This window comes from Rana temporaria, chromosome 10, assembly GCF_905171775.1.
Source record: "Rana temporaria chromosome 10, aRanTem1.1, whole genome shotgun sequence".
In the NCBI taxonomy this organism is placed as follows: domain Eukaryota; kingdom Metazoa; phylum Chordata; class Amphibia; order Anura; family Ranidae; genus Rana; species Rana temporaria.
The window spans coordinates 30,233,796-30,255,823 of record NC_053498.1 but is presented as its reverse complement, the minus strand read 5'-3'; the positions used below and the strand labels follow the sequence as shown (position 1 = coordinate 30,255,823).

Sequence of the window (22,028 nt, the reverse complement as noted above, 5' to 3'; positions counted from 1 at the left end):
CGTACTGCGCATGCTCGTGACGTCATTTTCCCGACGTGAATAGGGCGAAATTACGTTACGCCGAGCTTTGTGGATCGCGTCGGGTCAATAAAGTTGCGTCGGGAAAAAAATAAAGATACGGCAAAAAAAAAAAAAAAAAAACGCGTCGCTGGACAGAAGGGTCTACTTTTACAAGGTGTAAACAGTTTACACTTTGTAAAAGCAGCCCTAATTTTACACATGCAACTTAATACTTACGGAGAAAAAACGAAGCGTAAAAGCTTCGTGGATCTCCGTAAGTGCTAATTTGCATACCCGAAGCGGCATTTTGACGCGAAATGCCCCCATCGGCGTATGCGGTACTGCATCCTAAGATCCGGCAGTGTAAGTCTCTTACACATGCCGGATCTTCTGTCTATCTCTTTGAAACATATTCTGTGGATCAGTTCCAAAGATAGAAACAGGGATACGACGGCGTATCAGTAGATACGCCGGCGTATCCCTTTTGTGGATTACCCCCTGTGTGTTTACACACACAGATCCCGGTTCTTGCTCTGTCACGAGCAATCGCGGGTGCTAGGCGATCATCGTGCCTGCCGGGCACTCACATAGGCTCCGGCGCCCCCTAGTGGTCAAAAGGCAAACCAACGTACATTTGCGTCAGTTCGCCCAGGAGAGCCAAACTGCCGCAATACAACTAGAAAGGCTGGTCGGGAAGGGGATAATTACACCATGCAACATTATTCATTAGAACATTCAAAGCTCACCAAAAGGTAACAATGAGTTTAGACCCTGCTATTCAGAAATTGCTCCGGAAAAGAAAAATGCTGAACAGCTTTTTCTTCAGAAGAGAAAAGGGTAGGACTACTACAAAGTTTGACAAAATCTTTACATGTTATGTAAGATCAAAGAAAGTTCAGATGAAATTGTTTTGCGGTTGTCCCTATTGACATTGTGGGGGCTGTTGAGCCTTGAATTCTCCTTTCTCTGACTTCAGTACACATTAGTAAATCAGGAGGAAAGTGTCTGGGAAATTAGAGCACGACAGGAGAGCCACTCGACCAATAATTGTGTGCTGACATAATAATTCAGGTTCAGCTAAGCTAATATACCAAACGAGCGTGAAAACAGCAAAAGGGCCAATCCCAGCTTCATAAATAACAACACCTGAGTGCAGCTGTTCACATCTTCGTTGCATTCTTACGGATCTATTTATAAAACGTTCTCTAGCATGCTGCTGTAATTGGCCACGGATGACAGCCAAGCACCTGTGCTTGAATTTAGCACTTTTTTTTTTGTTAAAAGAAAAATCTCTCGACTTATTTCTCTTTTTAGTTTTACGGATTGTTCCTTTGTGTATAATGCTTGGCGTGGGAATTTTTCATTGGAAGAAATTAACGTAGTTTAGAAACAGTGGGCTGGGGACAAGTCTTACTACTACAGACTGAAGAACAAAGTATGGGACTTTTGAGGTGGTACGCACGTTACAGGAACAGAATAAATGCAAAGGCAAACAATATTAGAACCAATGAATCCATTTATTGTATAAAGTTTAAAAATGCACTCATTAGTGCAATACATAAAAATATTACGTTTTCCACATACATGGGCATCCACTCCATAGGGCAAGGGGGGGTAATTGACCCCCCCTGGAAAATCGAGAAGGTGTTGAAGAGTTTTGCGGCCGCGGGTTGTCTGAGCTGTCCCGGGCCGGATGTCACACAGGCACAGCGAGCAGAGTGAAGCCGCCTCCCCGCCAGTGTTTATGTGTACACAGGGGGAGGCAACCTGCTGTGCCTGTGCAGCATTGATGGCTGATCTGAGGTACTGAATGGGATGGGGAAGGGGGGTCCGTTTGTGCTGAATGGGGGTCCATCTGTGCTGAAGGGGGGGTCTGTACCGAATGGGGGTCCATCTGTGCTGAAGGGGTGTCTGTGCGGAATGGGGGGGTCTGTGCTGAAGGGGGGGTCCATCTGTGCTTAATGGAGGGGTTTGTGCAGAATGGGGGGTCTGTGCTGAAGGGGATCCATCTGTGCTGAATGGAGGGGTTTGTGCAGAATGGGGGTCCATCTGTGCTGAATGGAGGGGTCTGTGCTGAAGGGAGGTCTGTACATTCTCTAGGCCAGGGGTGCCCAACCTTTTGAAGAGGGAGGGCCACTTAAGCAACTTGGTAACCAGTCGAGGGCCACAATGAGCGGAGCGGGCGGATGTCAGGTCACGGCTACTCTATAGGCCCGCCTATCCACCCAGATGAAAGGGTATGAATTCTCTTCTAGTTTTCAGATTGGAGGTAGGTGAGCGTAAACAGACATCTGTCTCTCTATAGAGGTGAATTAAGGGTCCCATTTGGTCAGGCCGATCGTGTGAAAAGGGCCTAAGACTGCTTTCACACTGATGTGCTGTTGGTTACCCACACTTTGGGTGCAGCATAGTGCACCTGTGTCTATCCTGCGGGTTAGCGGAACTTTGCCATAGACTCCACCTGTGGCAAAAGCCGGCGCTGTAGAGGAAGCATCGGCTTATGGGGCTCTGCTGCTGCTTTCTTCCTCTACCACCAGCTTCATTCACAACACTGATGATGTGGTATAGCGGGTCGTCAAACCTGCGATCTGGGCTTGCCAACCCTCCATTGCAGAGGAGGAGGTCGCGGGCCACATCAAAGGGCTCCGCGGGCCACATGTGGCCCCCAGGCCACTGGTTGGCCACCCCTGCTCTAGGCTATATTTATATGGGCATGGAGTGAAGCTGAATTATCTCAAGAGCTATTTCACACTGCCAGCTGGCCGTATTATTGGTAAAGCGGCGCTAAAAAGCAGCGCTTTACCATTATTTTAGCTGCGCTATTCGGTCGCTAGCGGGGCGCTTTTAACCCCCGCTAGCGTTTGAAGAAAGGGTTAAATGCGACTGTGTATCGCTGCTGCAGAAGCGCCCCTCCCTGAAAAAATTTCAGCGGACGCCCATGTCCACATATGTAAAGAGAGAGGGAGAAATACTCCATATGTAGCCCTCCCCACCCTGTATGTACATAACACACTTTGACATCAGAAAATGTATCCTGTTTGTGAATGATCTCAGATACAGATTGAAAGTATTAAAAAAAGAAAGGCACAAGCAGAGCGCTGGAACAGGGTAATATAGAATATGAGCCGGCCGCTACACGTTTCAAGGGTATTGCCCCCCTTTGTTAATCCCTGTTCTTGACAAAGAGAGTAGGGCCCTCGAAACACTTTCAAAAAACACCCTGCTGATTTTCAGCTAGTCACTGCTACATGTGGCTGTACATGCCACTGGCTTGCCTGCTCTTTCTGTGTTACTACTGGCTTTTTTATACATAGCATGGTCAGCCCTGGTCTAATGTTGCCGAGCTGTTTGATTTATTTAGGCTGGACCAAGTCTTTTTACATGTAAGTGTGCGATGTTTCAATAATTAGTGATACTTTTGTATACCAACTTCAACACCCTGTTTGTGACTTTCTTTATATATGCGAGTAGATCGTTCCCAGATCCCTTTGGGAGCTGCTGGAGTTGATTGGATTTTTTTCCATGCCCTCCGCCGTTGCCATCGGGAATTTTTATTTACGGACTCGTTGTTTACTGTAACACTCTGAGGAAAGCTGTGTAAGTGGTGCATGCTGTGTATGTGCACCATCTGTTTGGTTGAAAGTAGGGTTGTCCCGATACCACTTTTTTAAGACCGAGTACAAGTACCGATACAAAATAGCCGAAATAGCAGAAAACATGTTTACTACTAATGGTGGCGATCAGTGATTTTTTTGTGACTGCGACATTATGGTGGACACATCGGACACTTTTGACACATTTTTGGGACCATTGTAATTTTCACAGCGAAAAGTGCTATAAAAATGCCCTGATAACTGTGAAAATGACACTGTCAGTGAAGAGGTTAACCAGGAGGGAGTGCTGTAGGGGTTAAGTGTCCCCTAAGGGAGTGTTCTTACTGTGGGGGGTGTGGCTGTGCGTGTGACATCACTGATTGTCGTTCCCTAACACAGAGAACAGACGATCAGTGACAGCCACACTAGGAAGCACGGGGAGAACTTTGTTTAACACTTACATCTCCCCATTCTTCCTCTGTGACCCAATCGCGGGACACCGGCCACGATCGGGTCCGCGGGCGCGTTCATTTTTTTAGAGCGTGTACCGAGGCTTTTCCTTAACCGCTTAAGGACTGCCGCACGACTATTTACATTGGCAAAATGGCATGGCTGGCCATATGGACGTATAGATACGTCCCCTTTAAGAAGCCCAGCGCTCGTGACCCATGGCTGGGCATCTTAAAGGGGACATATCTGTACGTCCATATGCCCAGCCGTGCCATTTTGCCGATGTAAATAAGTGTGCGGCGGTCCTTAAGCGGTTAAGGAACAGCCTTGGTACTCGCTCTAAAAAAAATGGTATCAGTGCATCACTGGGAAATTTACCCAGTGAATCCTTTACTGAGATTTGATGCCATTTGCCTGGAATTCCACAGTCATATTCATACTATTTACCAAAGAATAAATGTGCAAAAGGCAAATGCAACATCCGGCCCACAGCTGTCAAATCTCACATGTACAGTAGGATTTAAACACAGTCATTTAACCTGCAGGCAAATCTCCCGGCAATGGCTCTCCATGGTGCTGAAACACTGTTAATGCACTTTCAGCACTAGAAGCGTTGGCTATAATTTTTTTGTTTATAGAAAAAATGTTAATGTAAAACACATGAAAAAAAGTGTGTCTACCCCCTAAAAGGCAGCTAAATAGATCATTGGTGTCATGCTGCTAGCTCTGCCAATTGGTGATTCACCTTGAATGACAGCACCAATAAATTTGGAGGTCAATCAGCCACAGCTCAAGTAACCCTTAAAGAGGACCTTCATGCCCCCCTCCCCCCCCCAAAAAAAATTAAGTCAGCAGATATAAATGCTGTAGGTGCTGACTTTTAAAATTAGTGCACTTACCTATCCAGGCATCCAGTGGTGTCTTCACCCAAGCCAATTATTCAATCAGCTATCGGGTGCTGGTGCCGCCATCTTGACTAAGGGAAAAGGGCAGTGAAGCTGGTTCCCTACTGTGCTGTGCATTGTGAATGAGCTGCAGTGTTCTGGGGCATGTAAAGTGAATTTCCGGCTTAGTTTAAACTGAGCTGTAAGTTGGAGCGGGTATCTGTCAAAACCAGATACCCCCTCCCCAGCCGAAAGGTGCCAGATGTGGCAGCAGAGGGGGGAGGAGGTAGACAAGTGGAGCTTCCCCTTTTGGGTCGAGAACCAGTACCTTCAAGCTCCCCTAAACCAGCCTTTCTTGATCTTTTTTACCCCAGAGGAACATCTTAGAAAATGTTCATGCCTTCAGAAACCGTTACTAAACCCAGTTCATTGGCGAACACTGGGGTCAGTTGGAAGAGTGCAGCCCTTACAGTGGAATGTCACCCTAAAAGGCAGCTTAATAGATCATTGGTGTCAGTCATGCTGCTAGCTCTGCCAAGTGGTGATGGACCTTGAACTACGGCGCCATTGAATTGGAGGTCAATCTGCCACAGCTCAAGGAATTCTTTAAGAGGAGCTCCAGGCTCCACCCAAAAAATATAATTGACAGCTATAAATACTGTAGCTGCTGACTGTTGATAGTGGTGCACTTACCTGTCCGGGCATCCAGCTGTATCTTCACCCAAGCCGGTTCTTCAATCGCCTATCAGGTGCTGGCACCGCTATCTTGACTAAGGAAAACTGGCAGTGAAGCTGGTTCCTTATTGCGCTTGCGCAAAGAGCGCTGTGCTTTGTGAATGGGCTGCAGTCTTCTGGGGCATGTAAAGTGAATTTCCGGCTTAGTTTGAACTGAGCTGGAAGTGAGAGCCGGTATCTGTCGAAATCAGATACCCACTAACCCCCTCCCCAGCCAAAAGGTGCCAGATGTGGCAGCAGAGCGGAGGAGGAGGCAGACAAGTGGAGCTTCTCATTTGGGTGGAGATCTGCTTTATTAATGTCTGGAGGCGCCCTAGGATTTAACGGAACCTTGATTAAAACGTCTGCACATTGGGGTGGAGGAGCTCTAGGGCCATATCCACATAGAGAGTACGCCAGCGTATCTACTGATACGCCGGCGTACTTTCAAATTTCCCGCGACGTATCTTTAGTTTAAATCCTTAAACCAAGATACGACTGCATCTGGGTTTGATCCGAATGGCGTACGGCTTCGTACGCCTTCGGATCGTAGATGCAATACTTCGGCGTCCGCTGGGTGGAGTTTGCGTCGTTTTCCGCGTCGGGTATGCAAATTGGCTATTTCCGACGATCCACGAATGTGCGCATGGCCGTCGCATTCTCTTACGTCCTCTCTAGTCGGCGTTTTCTGGCGTATAGTTAAAACTGCTTTTTTGCGGCGTATAGTTAGACTTGCCATGTTAAGTATGGCCGTCGTTCCCGCGTCGAAATTTGAATAATTTTTTTTTTTTGCGTAAGTCGTCCGTGAATCGGGATGGACGTAATTCACGTCTAAGTTTAAAAAATGACGTCCTTGCGACGTCATTTAGCGCAATGCACGGCGGGAATTTTTAGGGCGGCGCATGCGCAGTTCATTCGGCGCGGGGACGCGCTTTGTTTAAATAAAACACGCCCCCTAATCGCCGTTTTGAATTCCGCCGCCAGAGATAGACTACGCCGCCGTAACTTATGGCTTGAATTCCAGGATTTTAACTAAAGCCAGGTAAGGTACGTCGGCGTAGCGTATCTCTGATATGCTGCGCCCGTGCAGATCTCTGTGGATCTGCCCCCTAGGATTTAATGGAACCTTGATTTAAAATGTCTGCCCATTGTGGGATGCTTTAAGAATTGTTCCCTCCAAAAAGCACATATAGCACAAATCCCAATAAACTCTATTGTATGCAGATTCTCTCAATTTTTCCTGTGCATGAAGGTGTCACTAATACCATGTCTAAAGATGACCTTTCACTCTCTGCATCTTTCTTCTGGACTTCCCAGAAGCTTTTTGGTTTGTTACACTTTCTTACGTTGTAGGAGATTTCCTATTGAATGCTTGGTTGGAAAGCTATGGAAACTTTCATAGCTGTTAATTTATGACGTTTTTTTGTATATTTTTTGAATATTTATGATCACTTTATGCTGTAATATTATGGTTTATTTTTTAAGGCATTTTAAGTTTTAGTATATAGTGTTGAAAAAGAAAAAAGTTGGGGCTTTGTATGAGGCCTGAGACAATCCCAGTCAATATGGATAATGGAAAAGGGGTCAGGGCTTTATATAAAGCATGCGTTTAAAAGCAAAAAAATTAGCTAGTGTGTCAGATATCTATAAATGTACTAAATGTATTACATTAAAAAATACGTAGAATACCATAATGCATATTCCATCACCCAACATGATTAATAAAATTCATATAACCAAGAACCTACTTGGTAACTTTTCCCCCGTACACATGAGAGGTTTTCCCATCAAGAAAACTCAAATAAGAGCATTGGTCAGGAATCCCGACCGTGTGTATGCTCCATCACAGTAGGAAAACTGCCAATAACTGCCGGGAAAAAGTCTGCCGGGAATCCCGGCAGGAAAAAGAGAGCGGGTTCTATTTTTATCCCTCGGAAAAACTTGCAAGGAGCATTTACATGGCCAGGATTCCCGACCAAAAGCGCAGTTTTCCCATTGGGAAACCCGGCCATGTGTACGAGGCTTTATTTGTTGAGTCGGTGTGCCTATTGGATAGATTCACTCCTCTGCTTGAACTAAAAGCCGTTGTCATGAGAATGAAATCCCCAAATTTCAGAGTTATCCCCAGAACAAGAGGTGAGGGGAAATCTTTCCAATGGGGACACCTGTTGCAGGGACAACTCTGTAGAGGTGAATTCCCTTTACTTTGAGTGTTTTTTTTTTCTAGCTGCTGTGATTCTAGGACAGATTATTAAGGGAAGTCTACCCAATGATCCACATATCTGAAAGAATAAACTGGTGGGATTTCAGGGCTCAAGTCCTGCGGGAACGCGTGGGAACGGAGTTCCTGCACTTTTTTCACAGCAGGAACGCAGTTCCCTTTGCAGGACTAGAGCAGCCGAGCCGCCCGAGCCAATCCTTCACTAAGCAGCGATGCCCAGCTCGAGTCACTGTCAGGGGCAGGCGAACCTTAGTAATCCTTTGTTACTGGCCGCTTCCTGTATATGGATTCATCGGGTAGTGTGCGGGTATTCCGTCACTTCCTCGATGCCGCAATATCTCCTGGGAGCTTCTGTCATTGTTCCCAGGAGACATTGCGGAGGTCTGCCGCCAGTTATCGCAGGATTTGGAAAGAACTTGCTTAAAGTTCTTTCTAAATGCCGCGATAACTCGTGGCAGACCTGCGTATCATTTTTATTTATTTTTTGGTGGGGGAGTGGATCTTGGGTGGGAGTTTCCACACTTTTTTCCCCGGGACTTGACCCCTGTGGGATTTTAACCATTTCCTATTCTTTCCAATAATGTTTTTTGGCTATAAATACACTTTAACATCCACTCTAAGAGCTGGTTGACACACGGGTGGCACGACTTCTGGGGCAACTCGGCAAGGCGATCTCAAGACGACTTGAGAGGCAACTTGCAAAAAGATATCTGTATTGTAGTCAATGCAAGTCACCCCCAAAATTGTACAGGAACCTTTTTCTAAGTCGGAGCGACTTGCGTCGCTCCTATTAGAACAGCTCCATTGAATAGAGCGGACTGCGACTTGACAGGTGGCTGAGTCGCCTGACATGTCACCCCTGTGTGAACCGGCTCTTAATGTTTTGTAGCACATAGGCTGTCTTTGATGTTTTCGATTGTAATAAACATGGGTAGAGAAGTTAAGGGGAAAAAATTTCCATGTATTTTAAAATCATTTTGTAAATGTGCTGTGATCTATCCCCAATAATGGTTGTATACAGAATGTAGATGAAATGTAACAAAGGCTGCCCATTGCTTTATCTATGAGTGTGTTAGTGAAACGTGTTAAATTTAGATCTTCGGGAGACGTGGTTGCGACCTGTGTTTATTCTCCTGTAGGCTTTCCCATTGTTACCTGTTAGCGGCACAACCTCAAGACAAACCATTAAGGATAAAAGATATAAATACAGAGAAAAGGACACTAAGTGATTCCAGGAAAGGGTAATTTAACAACCGATTACAGTTTTGTGACTGGAGAGTGACATTTCATTTTCCCTGCTGTCTACAAAAGCTTTATATGGCAGTGACTGTATTCATTATTAACTGCTGCCTAATGGAATCCTGACTGCCGGCAGTAGCCTCTAAAGGGTGATTATTTTCAGCCAGGACTAGAAAAACAAAGGGTCCCCAGCAACTAGCCTATAGAGAGGGCACGCACAGTACAGAGCAATAGGCGGCATAAACTATTTTAATTATTAAAGTGTAGCTTCTGTTGTTTTTTTTTGGACAGAGTGACTAAGGTATTTTTTATTGCCTTTTATGGCCTGAGTTTGGGTAATTTTCTTAATTTTCTATCCTGGTAAAAATATTGTCACAGGGACAGGAAGTGAGGGGAACCATAGAGAGTAATAAAAGCTGATGGAGTTTTGTACCCTTTCACACAACTTTTTAAAGGTGGTCTTTTCATTTTGTTTATTTTTTATTATGGAGAGTTGGCTTCCCTTCCTGTCCCCCTAGACGAAACAGGACGTTATGCCGCGTACACAGGATTGGGCTTTTGCCCGGCCAAATCACATCGGAATTCTGACGGAATTTCATTGGAAAAATATAGAACATGTTCTATATCTAAAGTCTGATGAAATTCATTGGAATTTCTGATTAAAAAACTCAGATGGGGCTAGACACAATCGGAAAATCCGATCGTGTGTACAGGGCATAAGAGATAATTTTGCCATAATAATGTAAATGCCCTCTTGGACGATTGTATACCCGCACTGAATTATAATTTTTTTAAAACAAAAAAACCTGTAAGGCAAAGGCAAAATGGGCGATTCTGCAGCGCATTATGAAATACTCACCTTAGAACGAGGCCTCGGCATCTTATCCTGGTCCATGCTGAGGGAGCTGACATGTTTCCTTTGCGTTTCTTCTGGGTTCGCGGTTCCGGTGCTGTGAGCGGCCGGGGCCGCGATTACCTCACTTACGCGCATGCGTGCGGGAGTCTTCTTTCTGGGCCTTCTTGGCGCATGTTATTATATCTCCTAAACCATACAGGTTTAGGAGATATTAATTTTACCTACAGGTAAGCCTTATTATAGGCTTACCTGTAGGTAAGAAAAAAAAAAGGGGTGGTATGTAACCACTTTAAAGCAGACCTTCATACTGAAACATACTACCCTGCGCAACACTAAAATTCTTATTTTTCTTTGCTTATTATTTATTATTATCCTTCAATTTTGGCCCACCCTCTAGACCAGGGTTTCTCACCCCGGGTTCCATGGAACCCTAGGGTGCCTTCAGAGGTTACTGGGAGTTCCTTGAGCAATTGCTGCCTCTCAGATAATTCCAGCTGACACCATTGATCTTTTTAGCTATCTGTAAGGGGGTAATTCTTCCCAGTAACCACAAGTGTAAGGAGCATTCTTTCCACTAACCATCACACTAATGTACTAGAGTTGTAGATATAGTATGGCAGAGGTTTCCTGAGATTGAAGAAGTTGTTTTAAGGGTTCCTCTGTGTTGATAAGGTTGAGAAAGGCGGCCCTAGACGCAACAGAAAGTAAGAGTAAACTTCTCCATAATAATTGAAATACCCTCTTAGACAGTTGTCACCTGAAAAAAAGACCTTCACACTGAAACATATACCCTCTGCAACACTAAAATTATTTATTTTTCTTTGCTTATTATTATTTTTATTATTATTATTATTATTATTAGAGCTTTTTTTCTCAGAAAATAGGTGCAGGAACTCAACCACGACCCCGTTCAAACTTCACAAACAGTAGAAGGTCTTATAGGGGCATTAAATACCGGAATTGCATTACATACAGAGTGCAGAGTTCAGGGGGTTACACACAGAGTGCAGAGCTGTCACTTGTAAACACAGAAATCAGACTTCTGTGTTTACAAGTGATTGTGGTGAGCAGGCACCAAAGGGTCTGAGCCAAAGGTGGTGGAACTGAGTTCCCCCAAGTTCCCCCTGAAAAAAAGCCCTGATTATTATTATTATTATTATTATTATTAATATTATTCCATTTTGGCCCACCCCTTTTGCCTCCATTCTTGTCCAGGTAAGAATGATGTGCTACACACCTGGTGCTTTGTGAAATATGTACATCACATTAGGCTTCCATTCAGCAGATAGAGGAGGAGAGTTGGCTTGGCCGTGCGTCAATGTTGGCTTCATGTTACTATGTGATTTGAGGACAACACAGCATTGGGTCAGGAGGGAAGAAAATAACAATAAAGAGGGTGGCGTTCCTCCCTGGAAGATTTTCTCGCTGTTCCTATTTTTCCTCACTTTAATTCCTGGTGACAATGATCACTAGTACACAGATAGCCAGATTCAGGGAGAGATACACTGGCGTATCAGATACACTGGCGTAAATCAGCGAGATACACCTATTCACAAACGCCGTTTACGTAAGGCGTTTTCAGGCGTAAAGATAATCCACCAAAAAGATGGCGCAGCCAATGTTAAGTATGGATGTCGGAACCGCATCGAATTTTGAATTTTTTACGTCATTTGCGTAAGTCGTCCGTGAATGGGGCTGGCCGTAATTTACGTTCACGTCGAAACCAATGAGTCTTTGAGGCGTAATTTGGAGCATGCGCACTGGGTTACGTCCACGGACGGCACATGCGCCGTACGTTCAAAACGTCAATTACGTGGGGTCCTGCCTTATTATGGTAAAACATGCCCACCTCCTCCGCACATTTACGCTACGCCGCCGTAACTTAGGACGCAAGTGCTTTGTGAATACAGCACTTGCCTCTCTAACTTGCAGCGGCGTAGCGTAAATACGATACGCTACGCCGACTTAAACATATGCCACCCTACGTGAATCTAGGTAATAGGGTGAATCTCCCTAGCAGGGACATGAAAAGTGGGTAAATAATGTAATATCCTTCCTTACTCTATCCAAAAAAATAAGTTTTGGGTGGAACTGTAATAAAAAAAAAACGGCAATTTATTAAATGTAGAAGAGACTGCTTAGTGTGCAATTTCAGCCAAGATAAATTTACTCCTGCACATGACATCATCTTGGCCCAGCCGATGAAAACTGCAAAAGAACGGTACCTGATAGATGACTAGCTAAAGATGTCAGAGGCTGGTAAGAAAGCTGTGGAACGCTGCATCAGTAGAGTGGAGACGAGTAAAGTTCTGCTTTGGATACAATTTAGGATAATAAGCTCAATTCACAAAACAAACTAAGTATTCTTTTGATCAGACGAGGTGAAGATTGTATAATTACCGCCTCGCCTCTCTAACTTGTCCAATCAGAGAATGCTTTGCATTCATTGAGAGAATGCAAAGAGCTCAATGGTGCCCATTCCAAGTGTGTTCACAATGCAGCAGGGCAACCACTGGAAGCTGGTGGAGGTCGTGGTGCCTATTACAGTGATGTTCAGCTTCCACAGGTACAGTGCATCCGGAAATTATTCATAGCGTTTCACTTTTTCCACTTTTTGTTATGTTACAGCCTAATTCCAAAATGGATTAAATTCATTATTTTCCTCACTATTCTATAAACAATACCCCATAATGACAACATGAAATAAGTTTGTTTGAAATCTTTGCAAATCTATAAAAAAAATCCCATGTACATAAGTATTTACAGCCTTTGCACAATACTTTATTGAAGCACCTTTGGCACCAAGTACAGCCTCGTGTATTTTTGAGTATGATGCTACAAGCTTGGCACACCTACGTTTGGGCCGTTTCTCCCATTCTTCTTTGCAGGACCTCTCATGCTCCATCAGTAAGGATGAGCTCTGGCGTGTTCGCATAGAACACATGCAGAGCCCGCCAGGAAGTGTGCACGGCGCTGTGCTAATCACAGCCAGGGAGACATTGTACCGATGCTCGGCTGCAGGGATCGTGCAATGTCTCCCTGGCTGTTATTAGCGCAGCGCCGTGCACACTTCCTGGCGGGCTCTGCACGTGTTCTATGCGAACACGCCAGAGCTCATCCTTATCCATCAGCTTGGATGGGGAGTGTCAGTGTACAGACATTTTCAGATCTCTCCAGAGATGTTTAATCGGGTTCAAGTCTGGGCTCTGGCTGGGCCATTCAAGGACATTCACAGAGTTGTTCCGTAGCCACTCCTTTTGTTATCTTGTGCTTGGGGTCATTGTCCTGTTGGAAGATGAACCTTCGCCCCAGTCTGAGGTCCAGAGTACTCTGGGGCAGGTTTTCATCAAGGATGTCTCTGTACATTGCTGCATTCATCTTTCCCTTGATCCTGACTACTTTTCCAGCGCCTGCCACTAAAAAACATCCCCACAGCATGATGCTCCCACCACCATGCTTCACTGTAGGGATGGTATTGGCCTGGTGATGAGCAGTGTCTGGTTTCCTCCAGACATGACGCTTGCCATTCAGGCCAAAGAGTTCAAATACAAATCCCACAATCCATGTGGTTTGGCTCACAGATATGTCAGTTAGTGACGCTGAGCACTAGAGGAACAATACAGTATAGTGAAATGACGGGGAATTGCTAAGCTTTTCAATTGTAGTCCATCTTGGTGGCCCAGTGTTTAAGTATTTATTTGTAATAGTTTCCCTAGTGACCAGACTAAGCAAGAAAACGCTCTGGTGTCTTCTTTCAGAATAAAGATTGCCATTATTTCCTCACGTTAGTATACTGAAAGTCTATTTTGGATAGAGTTGCCCTTTAATGGCATTAAAACTTTGTATAAATGCACTTATGTTCTATATATACATTTGCAATGGGCGAGATGATAATGATAATTAGCTTTACATCTGCTGTTCACTCCTCTTTCAACTAGATGACATTTTCTACCTGTCAAAACTTTTATTATATTTATGGTAATAATACATGTGCTTATTTTCATTTCATTCCAATAGCAATTGTCTTTGCCAGAATATTTTAAGATAATTGGATGCTAGCTTTAAAGACATGAGAAAGTTGCAAATGTAATAAGGCCTGGCAATAAGAATAATAATAAATTATTTTAAAGCCAGGGTTCTTTTTGCTATTTGCTTATGTCTTTAATGATAGTATTCAATTATGTTGAAATATGCTGGCAAAGACAATTGCTATTGGAATAGAATGAAAACAAGCACATGTATTATTATTGCATATACAATCAAAGCTTTGACAGGTAGTAAATGTCATCTATTTATAAGGTGAATGAACAGCTAATGTAAAGTTGATTATCCTTCTTATTCCAGTTGTCTTATCTATTGCAAATGTATAAATATTATTATTAATATTATTATTATTTATTGCTTTTATCCCGTATCACATATGTTAACAGGCTAAGCAGTATCGCCAGTCTAATTGAACCCTTTTCTCACTGACCACCAATGTAAGGAGCATTCTGCTCAATGGCCACCAATACAAGGGGCATTCTTCTCACTGGCCACCAATGTGAGGGGTGCCCTTCCCACTGGCCACCTATGTGAGGGGTGCCCTTCCCACTGGCCACCTATGTGAGGGGTGCCCTTCCCACTGGCCACCAATGTAAGGAGCTTTCTTCTCACTGGCCACCAATGTAAGGAGCGTTCTTCCCACTGACCACCAATGTAAGGAGCTTTCTTCTCACTGATCACCAATGTAAGGAGCATTCTTCCCAATGGCCATCAATGTAAATAGACTTCTTTGCAGTTGCCACCAATGTAAGGGATGCTTTTCTCACTGCCCACCAATGTAAGGGGCATTCTTCCCACTGACCACCAATGTAAGTGGCATTATTCCCACTAAAAACCAGTGTACAGGGCCTCCTCTTCTTTGAACAATCTTGTGGATACTTCACAGACCATCAGTGTTAGGTCTCCTTCACACCTTCATTTGCTGGCACATTTAGACACATTAAGAATGATTCACACCCATTGTATTTTAACACGTTTTTAAACATGTGTACATTTAGACACATTTACATCAATTGCATTTAGAAGTGCTTACAAACATTTACGCATGCTTAGGCACATTTACACGTCTTTAAGTGTGTTTGCACATGTACCTCCAGTAAAAACACAGGGCCTGTAGAGCCACTGACGCATCTCTGTTTTATTTTTTTTACCAAAAATAGGTAGAAGAATACGCATCAGCCTAAACTAAGGAAAAAAAAATGTATATATATTTTTGGGGGATATTTATTATAGAAAAAAGTAAAAAATATTGAATTTTTTTCAAAACTGTCGCACTATTTTTGTTTATAGTGCAAAAAATAAAAAACGCAGAGGTGATCAAATACCAATCAAAAGAAAGCTCTATTTGTGGGAAAAAAAGGACGTAAATTTTGTTTGGGAGCCACGTTGCATGACCGCGCAATTGTCTGTTAAAGCGACGCAGTGCCGAATCGCAAAACCTGGCCTGGGCCTTTAGCTGCATTTTGATCCGGGGCTTAAGTGGTTAAATATGAGATCCGGCTGTCTTCCCTGCCAGGAAAACCCACTGACTGTGTTGTTGGAATTGAGCGATTTTCCTTCCTGTAGCCCAGGTATGTCCAAAGTCCGGCCCGCGGGCCAAATGCGCCCCCCCTGTTGATTTAATCTGCCCCCCCCCCTTGGGATTTGGATATATATATTTGTTTGTGGCCCCCAGGGTCACAAAAGATGTATACCGTATTTATCGGCGGTGCCTCGGAGGGGACAGGGAGGGGGCAGGATGAGCGCCATCAGATTACATGAAGAGAATCTCCTGTTTACTCAGCAGCGTCTGTATTGGAAGTCCTGTCTCCTGGGATGCCATTGGACGACTGTTCTGTCTATCATAGGAGGCGGGACTTTGTATTAAAGAGGCCACAGAGTAAACAAGAGATTCTCCTGTATGTAATCTGTCGGCATTTGTCCCGCTGCCCTCCAAGGCTGCAGATGGGCATCGATTAGGCTGCACTGATGGCAATGGTAAGGCTGCATTTAGGCACATGTGAGGCTGCATTTATGGCACATGTGAGATTACATTGGTTGCAATGGTAAGGCTGCATTGATTTTAATGGTGAGGCTGCATTTATGGCACATGCGAGGCTGCATTTATGGCACATGAGAGGCTGCATTGGTTGCTATGGTAAGGCTACATTCATGGCAATGGTGAGGCTGCATTCATGGCATTGGTGAGGCTGCATTCATGGCAATGCTAAGCCTGTGCGTGTTATACGCCGATAAATACGGTATATCCAAATAACACGCCCAAGCTCATCTCTTCACCACACCAGCCACAAAGGCAAAAGAATTCTTGTTGGGCAGTATATTAGTGCTCAGACAAACACACTTAGACCGATTGGTTCAAAGAATGTCAGGGAAAATAGTCGGCCCTCGCTCATGTTCACTTCATCAAATCTGGCCCTCTTTGAAAAATGTTTGGACACCCCTGCTGTAGCCCATTGTTGCAGAAAAGAAAATCATATCATCTTTGGCCTGCCTAAGACCCCTTTCACACTGAGGAGTTTTTCAGGCGGTACAGAGCTAAAAATAGCGCTGCTATACCGCCTGAAAAACTCCTGCACTGCATACTCAATGTGAAAGCCCGAGGGTTTTCACACTGAGGCGATACGCTGGCGCGAGAGAAAAAAAATCTCCTGCCAGCAGCATCTTTGGAGCGGTGAGAGGAGCGGCGTGTATACCGCTCCTTCCCATTTAAAACAATGGGAAACCGCGGCAATACCACCCACAATGCGCCTTTGCAGAGGCGCATTGCGGGCGGTATTAACGCATTATCGGCCGCTAGCGGGGGTTAATACCGCACCGCTAGCGGCTGAATCCCGCGGCAAATCCCACGCTATAGCGCCGCTATTTTTAGCGGCGCTATACCGCCACCGCGCCTCCCGCCCCAGTGTGAAAGGGGCCTTAGGGAACATTGTTCTACTGACCACAATAACATTTCGCTGTCTATGCTTCTTTTCGTGCCATTATTATGGTTTCCTTAATTTCATTTTGTCATATATAGTGGTTGCCTAGGGTTATTCTATTTAACAGAGGTTGAGAAAGGATGCTTTAGGGAATTACATTTTTATGACCTATTTGACATTGTAAAGCTTATCCGATACTAAAGCAGTGACGTATACAATATGTACATTTTTGTTTAAATCATTGGGTATTGTACTGTAAAATATTACTCTCTAGGGTTATTGTAGATTAAAGCAGTATTAAACCAAACAGAAAACATTTATTACATTGCAGCTTACCAATTCTTAGATGTGATTGCTGCATTAGAATTTGTAGGCGTTCTTTCTTCTATTTTCATCTGATGATGTAGTCAGTGAGTCTGCTGTTTTTTAAAAGAACAAGTTCTCGTCTAGATGTATTGGTTTGCAGGGATGAGACAAACCATTTAACACTGACAGAGGTGCTTACAATGGACAGCTTTTATTTATGGTAAAACCTTTATCCCGCAAAAAATAAAACTGCTGTAACCGCCGCACAACTACCGTATTTATCGGGGTATAGCGCGCTCCCGCGTATAGCGTGCACCCCTAAAGTTTAGAAAATACTGCGCAGGTCTAAAAGAACGTGAATAGTGATGACTAAAGTTGCCCGAATTCCTGTGGAAAAAAGATTGGGTCCGGCGTCCTTCTGCGGCGTCCTCGCGTCCTCCCCGCTCGTTTCCCGTGGCGAGTTTGAATACTGCGCCGACATATACCAAGCGCAGTACACTCATGTATCGTCGGGCAGGCTCGGTAACTCTCGCGCTGACGTCCTGTACGCTCAGGACGTCAGCGCAAGAGGCGCCGAGACTGCCCGAAGATACACGAGTGTACTGCGCTCGGTATATGCCGGCGCAGTATTCAAACTGGGCGCGGGAAAGCGGGTATCGGCGTATATCGCGCACCCACGATTTTGCCCTGATTTTCAGGGCAAAATAGTGTGCGGTATACGCCGATAAAAACGGTATATACGTTGGCTGTTTGAAGGGAGGGGTATGTCTGTTATGGCAGCAGCTAGCTGCCATAACCTAGGTATCCATCTCTTGAGCCGGCGGTCCGGTTTCTGATAATGGTGGTCTCTGCAGCGGATCCACCGCAAGATCACTGTTATCGATGGAGGTGATCGGGTCCTTCTCGTTGCTGGGTATGGAGCCAAGTGAGGGGAAGATAGGCCACCTGTCTCCATACTATAGCAGGGCGGAAGAGATGTCAAAATGTCTCTTCCGCCCATAGCTCTTAAAGGGTCATTTTTTTTTTTTAATTACGTTATTTTTTATTTTTATTTATTTATTTTTTATTGCATTTTTTGTGTAAACATGAGATCTAGGGTCTTTTTGACTCGGATCTCATATTTAACCACTTAAGCCCCGGATCAAAATGCAGCTAAAGGCCCAGACCAGGTTTTGCGATTCGGCACTGCGTCGCTTTAACAGACAATTGCGCGGTCGTGCGACAAAATTGCGCGGTCGTGCGCTATAAACAAAAATAGTGCGACAGTTTTGAAAAAAATTCAATATTTTTAACTTTTTTCTATAATAAATATCCTCCAAAAATATATATAAAATTTAGTTTTTTCCTCAGTTTAGGTCGATATTCTTCTACCTATTTTTGGTAAAAAAATCGCAATAAGCGTTTATCGGTTGGTTTGCGCAAAATACATAGCGTTTACAAAATAGGGGATAGTTTTATTGCATTTTTATAAAAAAAAAAATTTTACTACTAAAGGAGGCGATCAGCGATTTTTTTGGTAACTGCGACATTATGGCGGACACTTCGCACAATTTTGACACATTTTTGGGACCATTGTCATTTTCACAGCAAAAAACGCATTTAAAATGCATTCTTTATTGTGGAAATGACAGTTGCAGTTTGGGAGCTAACCACAGGGGGCGCTGAAGGGGTTAGGTTTCACCTAGTGTATGTTTAGAACTGTAGGGGGGTGTGGCTGTAGGAGTGACGTCATCGATTGTGTCTCCCTATAAAGGGGATGACACGATCGATGCAGCCGCCACAGTGAAGCACGGGGAAGCCGTGTTTACACGCGGGTCTCCCCATTCTTCAGTTTTGGGGACCGATCGCGGGACCCCAGCGGCGATCGGGTCCGCGGGTCCCGCAGCTTTGGACCGGGTCGCAGGCGCGCGTCCGCGACCCACGGCTGGGTAGATGTACAAGACTTGCAGGTACGTCCATCTGCCCAGCCGTGCCATTCTCTGGACGTATATATACAGTGGGCGGTCCTTAAGTGGTTAAAGGGGTTGTAAAGGGAAACATTTTTTTTTCATAATAATCATCCTTTACCTGCAGACATTCCTCTTTTCACTTCCTCATTGTTCATTTTTGCTCAGAAGTTGCTCTATTTCTTCTCTGTTCTGTTCACTCCCTGCTTGTCTGATTTTACTGACCACCGTGATGGGAGGGTTTACTGCGGTGGTCAGTAACGTGCTCGCCCCCTCCTGGGAACTAGATCTGTGCGGCAGGACGCTCTCTACGTGTTAGAGACTTCAAGGAGGTGTGAATTACTGGGCGTGCCGCAATTCATACTGGGAAATGTAGTTCTTACATGAACGAGCAATGCAAACCAGGAAGTGAATGAGAGAACAGAAACTAGAATGCCGGAGGTGATATAGATGAAGGAATTTAATAGGTATTTACTATTTTTTTAACAGAATCATTACACTATTCTGTCTGTCTACCTTGCAGACATTAATTTTAGGCAAAACATTTTTTTCCTTTAGTGACCCCTTAAGAGAACCTTTTTTCTATTACAAGGGATGTTTACCTTTCTTGCAATAGGAATAAAAGTGACACAATTTTTTTTTATTTTTATAAAGAACAGTGTAAAAAATAAAAAGTAAAATAAATGAGAAATAAGCTCACGTGCAGAAGCGAACGCATACGTGAGTAACACCTGCTTATGAAAACGGTGTTCAAACCACACATGTGAGGTATCGCCGCGATTGGTAGAGCGAGATCATTGACTCTAGCCCTAGACCTCCTCTGTAACTCAAAACATGCAACCTGTAAAAAAAATGTAAACGTCGTCTATGGAGGTTTTTAAGGGTAAAAGTTTGTCGCCATTCCACAAGCGCTATTTTGAAGCGTGACATGTTGGGTATCTATTTACTCTGTGTAACATTATGTTTTACAATATAAAAAAAAAAACAGCCTAACTTTACTGTTGTCTTATTTTTTATTTAAAAAAGTGTATTTTTTGCAAAAAAAGTGCGCTTGTAAGACTGCTGCGCAAATACGGTGCGACATAAAGTATTGCAACGACCGCCATTTTATTCTCGGGTTTTAGAATAAAAATCTCCGCTCTAATTCATCCCAAATGTGTTCTATAGGGTTAAGGTCAGGACTCTGTGCAGGCCAGTCAAGTTCCTCCACCCCAAACTCGCTCATCCATGTCTTTATGGACCTTGATTGTGCACTGGTCCAAAACATTTGGTGGAGGGGGGATTATGGTGTGGGGTTGTTTTTTAGGGGTTGGGCTTTGCCCCTTCGTTCCAGTGAAGGGAACTCTGAAGACATCAGCACATCAAGATATTTTTAACGATTTCATGCTCCCAATTTTTTTCCGAACAGTTTGGGTATACCCCCTTCCTGTTCCAACATGACTGTGCACCATTGCATAAAGCAAGGTCCATAAAGACATAGGGGTAGATTCAGATAGGTTAGCGGATCTTTAGATCTTACGTTACGCCGCCGCAATTTTGTGAGGCAAGTGCTGTATTCAGAAAGCACTTACCTCAAAACTTGCGGCGGCGTATCGTAAATCCCCCATCGGAATTCAAATTCCGCGGCTAGGGGGAGTGTAGTATTTAAATCAGGCGCGTCCCCGTGCCGATTTAAATGCGCATGCGCCGTCCGTGAATTTTCCCGGCGTGCATTGCTCCCAATGACGTCGCTAGGACGTCATTGGTTTCGGCGTGAGCGTAAATTACGTCCATCCGTATCGGCGAACGACTTACGCAAACGACGTAATAATTCAAAACTCGGCGCGGAAACGACGGCCATACTTAACATAGGATACGCCTCACATAGCAGGGGTAAGTATACGCCGGAAAAAGCCGAACGCAAGCGCCGTAAAAAAAAAGTGACGGGCGTTCGTTTCTGAATCGGCGTAAATTCTCATTAGCATATTCAACGCGTAAAAGACACGGAAGCGCCACCTAGCGGCAGGCCTGGAATTGCAGCCTAAGATCCGACGGTGTAACAAAGTTACACCTGGCGGATCTTAGGCATATCTATGCGTAACTGATTCTCTGAATCAGTCGCATAGATACGAACGGCCGGCCTTAGAGATACGACAGCGTATCAGGAGATACGCCGTCGTATCTCCTATCTGAATCCGGGCCATGGATGAGAGAGTTTGGGGTGGAGGAACTTGCACAGAGTCCTGACCTCAACCCAATAATACTTTTGACAATATAGCGTAGGTATCAATATTTTTTGCAATAGTTTATAATCTAAATTTCATATGGGAAATATGTTGAACATTGTTTACTGGTGTCCAAAATAATATTTGACTTTTTAATCGCATGTTATTTTTTTTAGATTAATTTAAAGACCACTGAATTACATCTGTAATGATTACTATGAATGAATATCATGAACGCCTTTTACGTTGGTCTTGAAGAAGTGAATTAAGATCTATGAAACCTGTTACACTGTAAATGTCCCATTTCAAAGAAAAGGTTATTAATATGCAGTGGCCAAACTTAAATTGTTATCCTCTGGATGTTTTTGTTCATTTTTTAGCAATATATACATTTTTGTATATTTATGAAAATGTATGTACTTGAAGTTCAAGTGCTTTACCCTATGACACATTAACTGTATTTATTGGCGTATAACATGCACTTTTTCACCCTGAAAATCGGGTGCAAACAGTGTGCGCGTGTTATACGTCAATACTAGTATTTGGGCTGCCTCGGAGGGAACGGGGAGGGCCGTCAGATTACATACAGCGAGAATCTCCTGTTTACTCAGGGGCCTTTGTCCCGTCTTCTGGGCCGGCATTGGACCTGTGTT

General features: G+C 44.1%; 1 protein-coding gene across 5 annotated transcripts in view; it reads left to right on the top strand.

Moving 5' to 3' along the window:
* The window catches only part of SYT3 (synaptotagmin 3), a 344,959-nt gene that overhangs the window by 106,697 nt on the left and 216,234 nt on the right, over positions 1-22,028 (top strand). The window contains exon 1 of one of the 5 annotated variants that reach the window (XM_040327475.1): positions 9,013-9,103. The exons of the other annotated variants lie outside the window; for them this stretch is intronic. The gene's annotated coding sequence lies outside the window, so the exon portion shown is untranslated. Of the gene's footprint in view, positions 1-9,012; positions 9,104-22,028 lie in introns of those variants that run through there. 5 annotated transcript variants of the gene reach the window in all.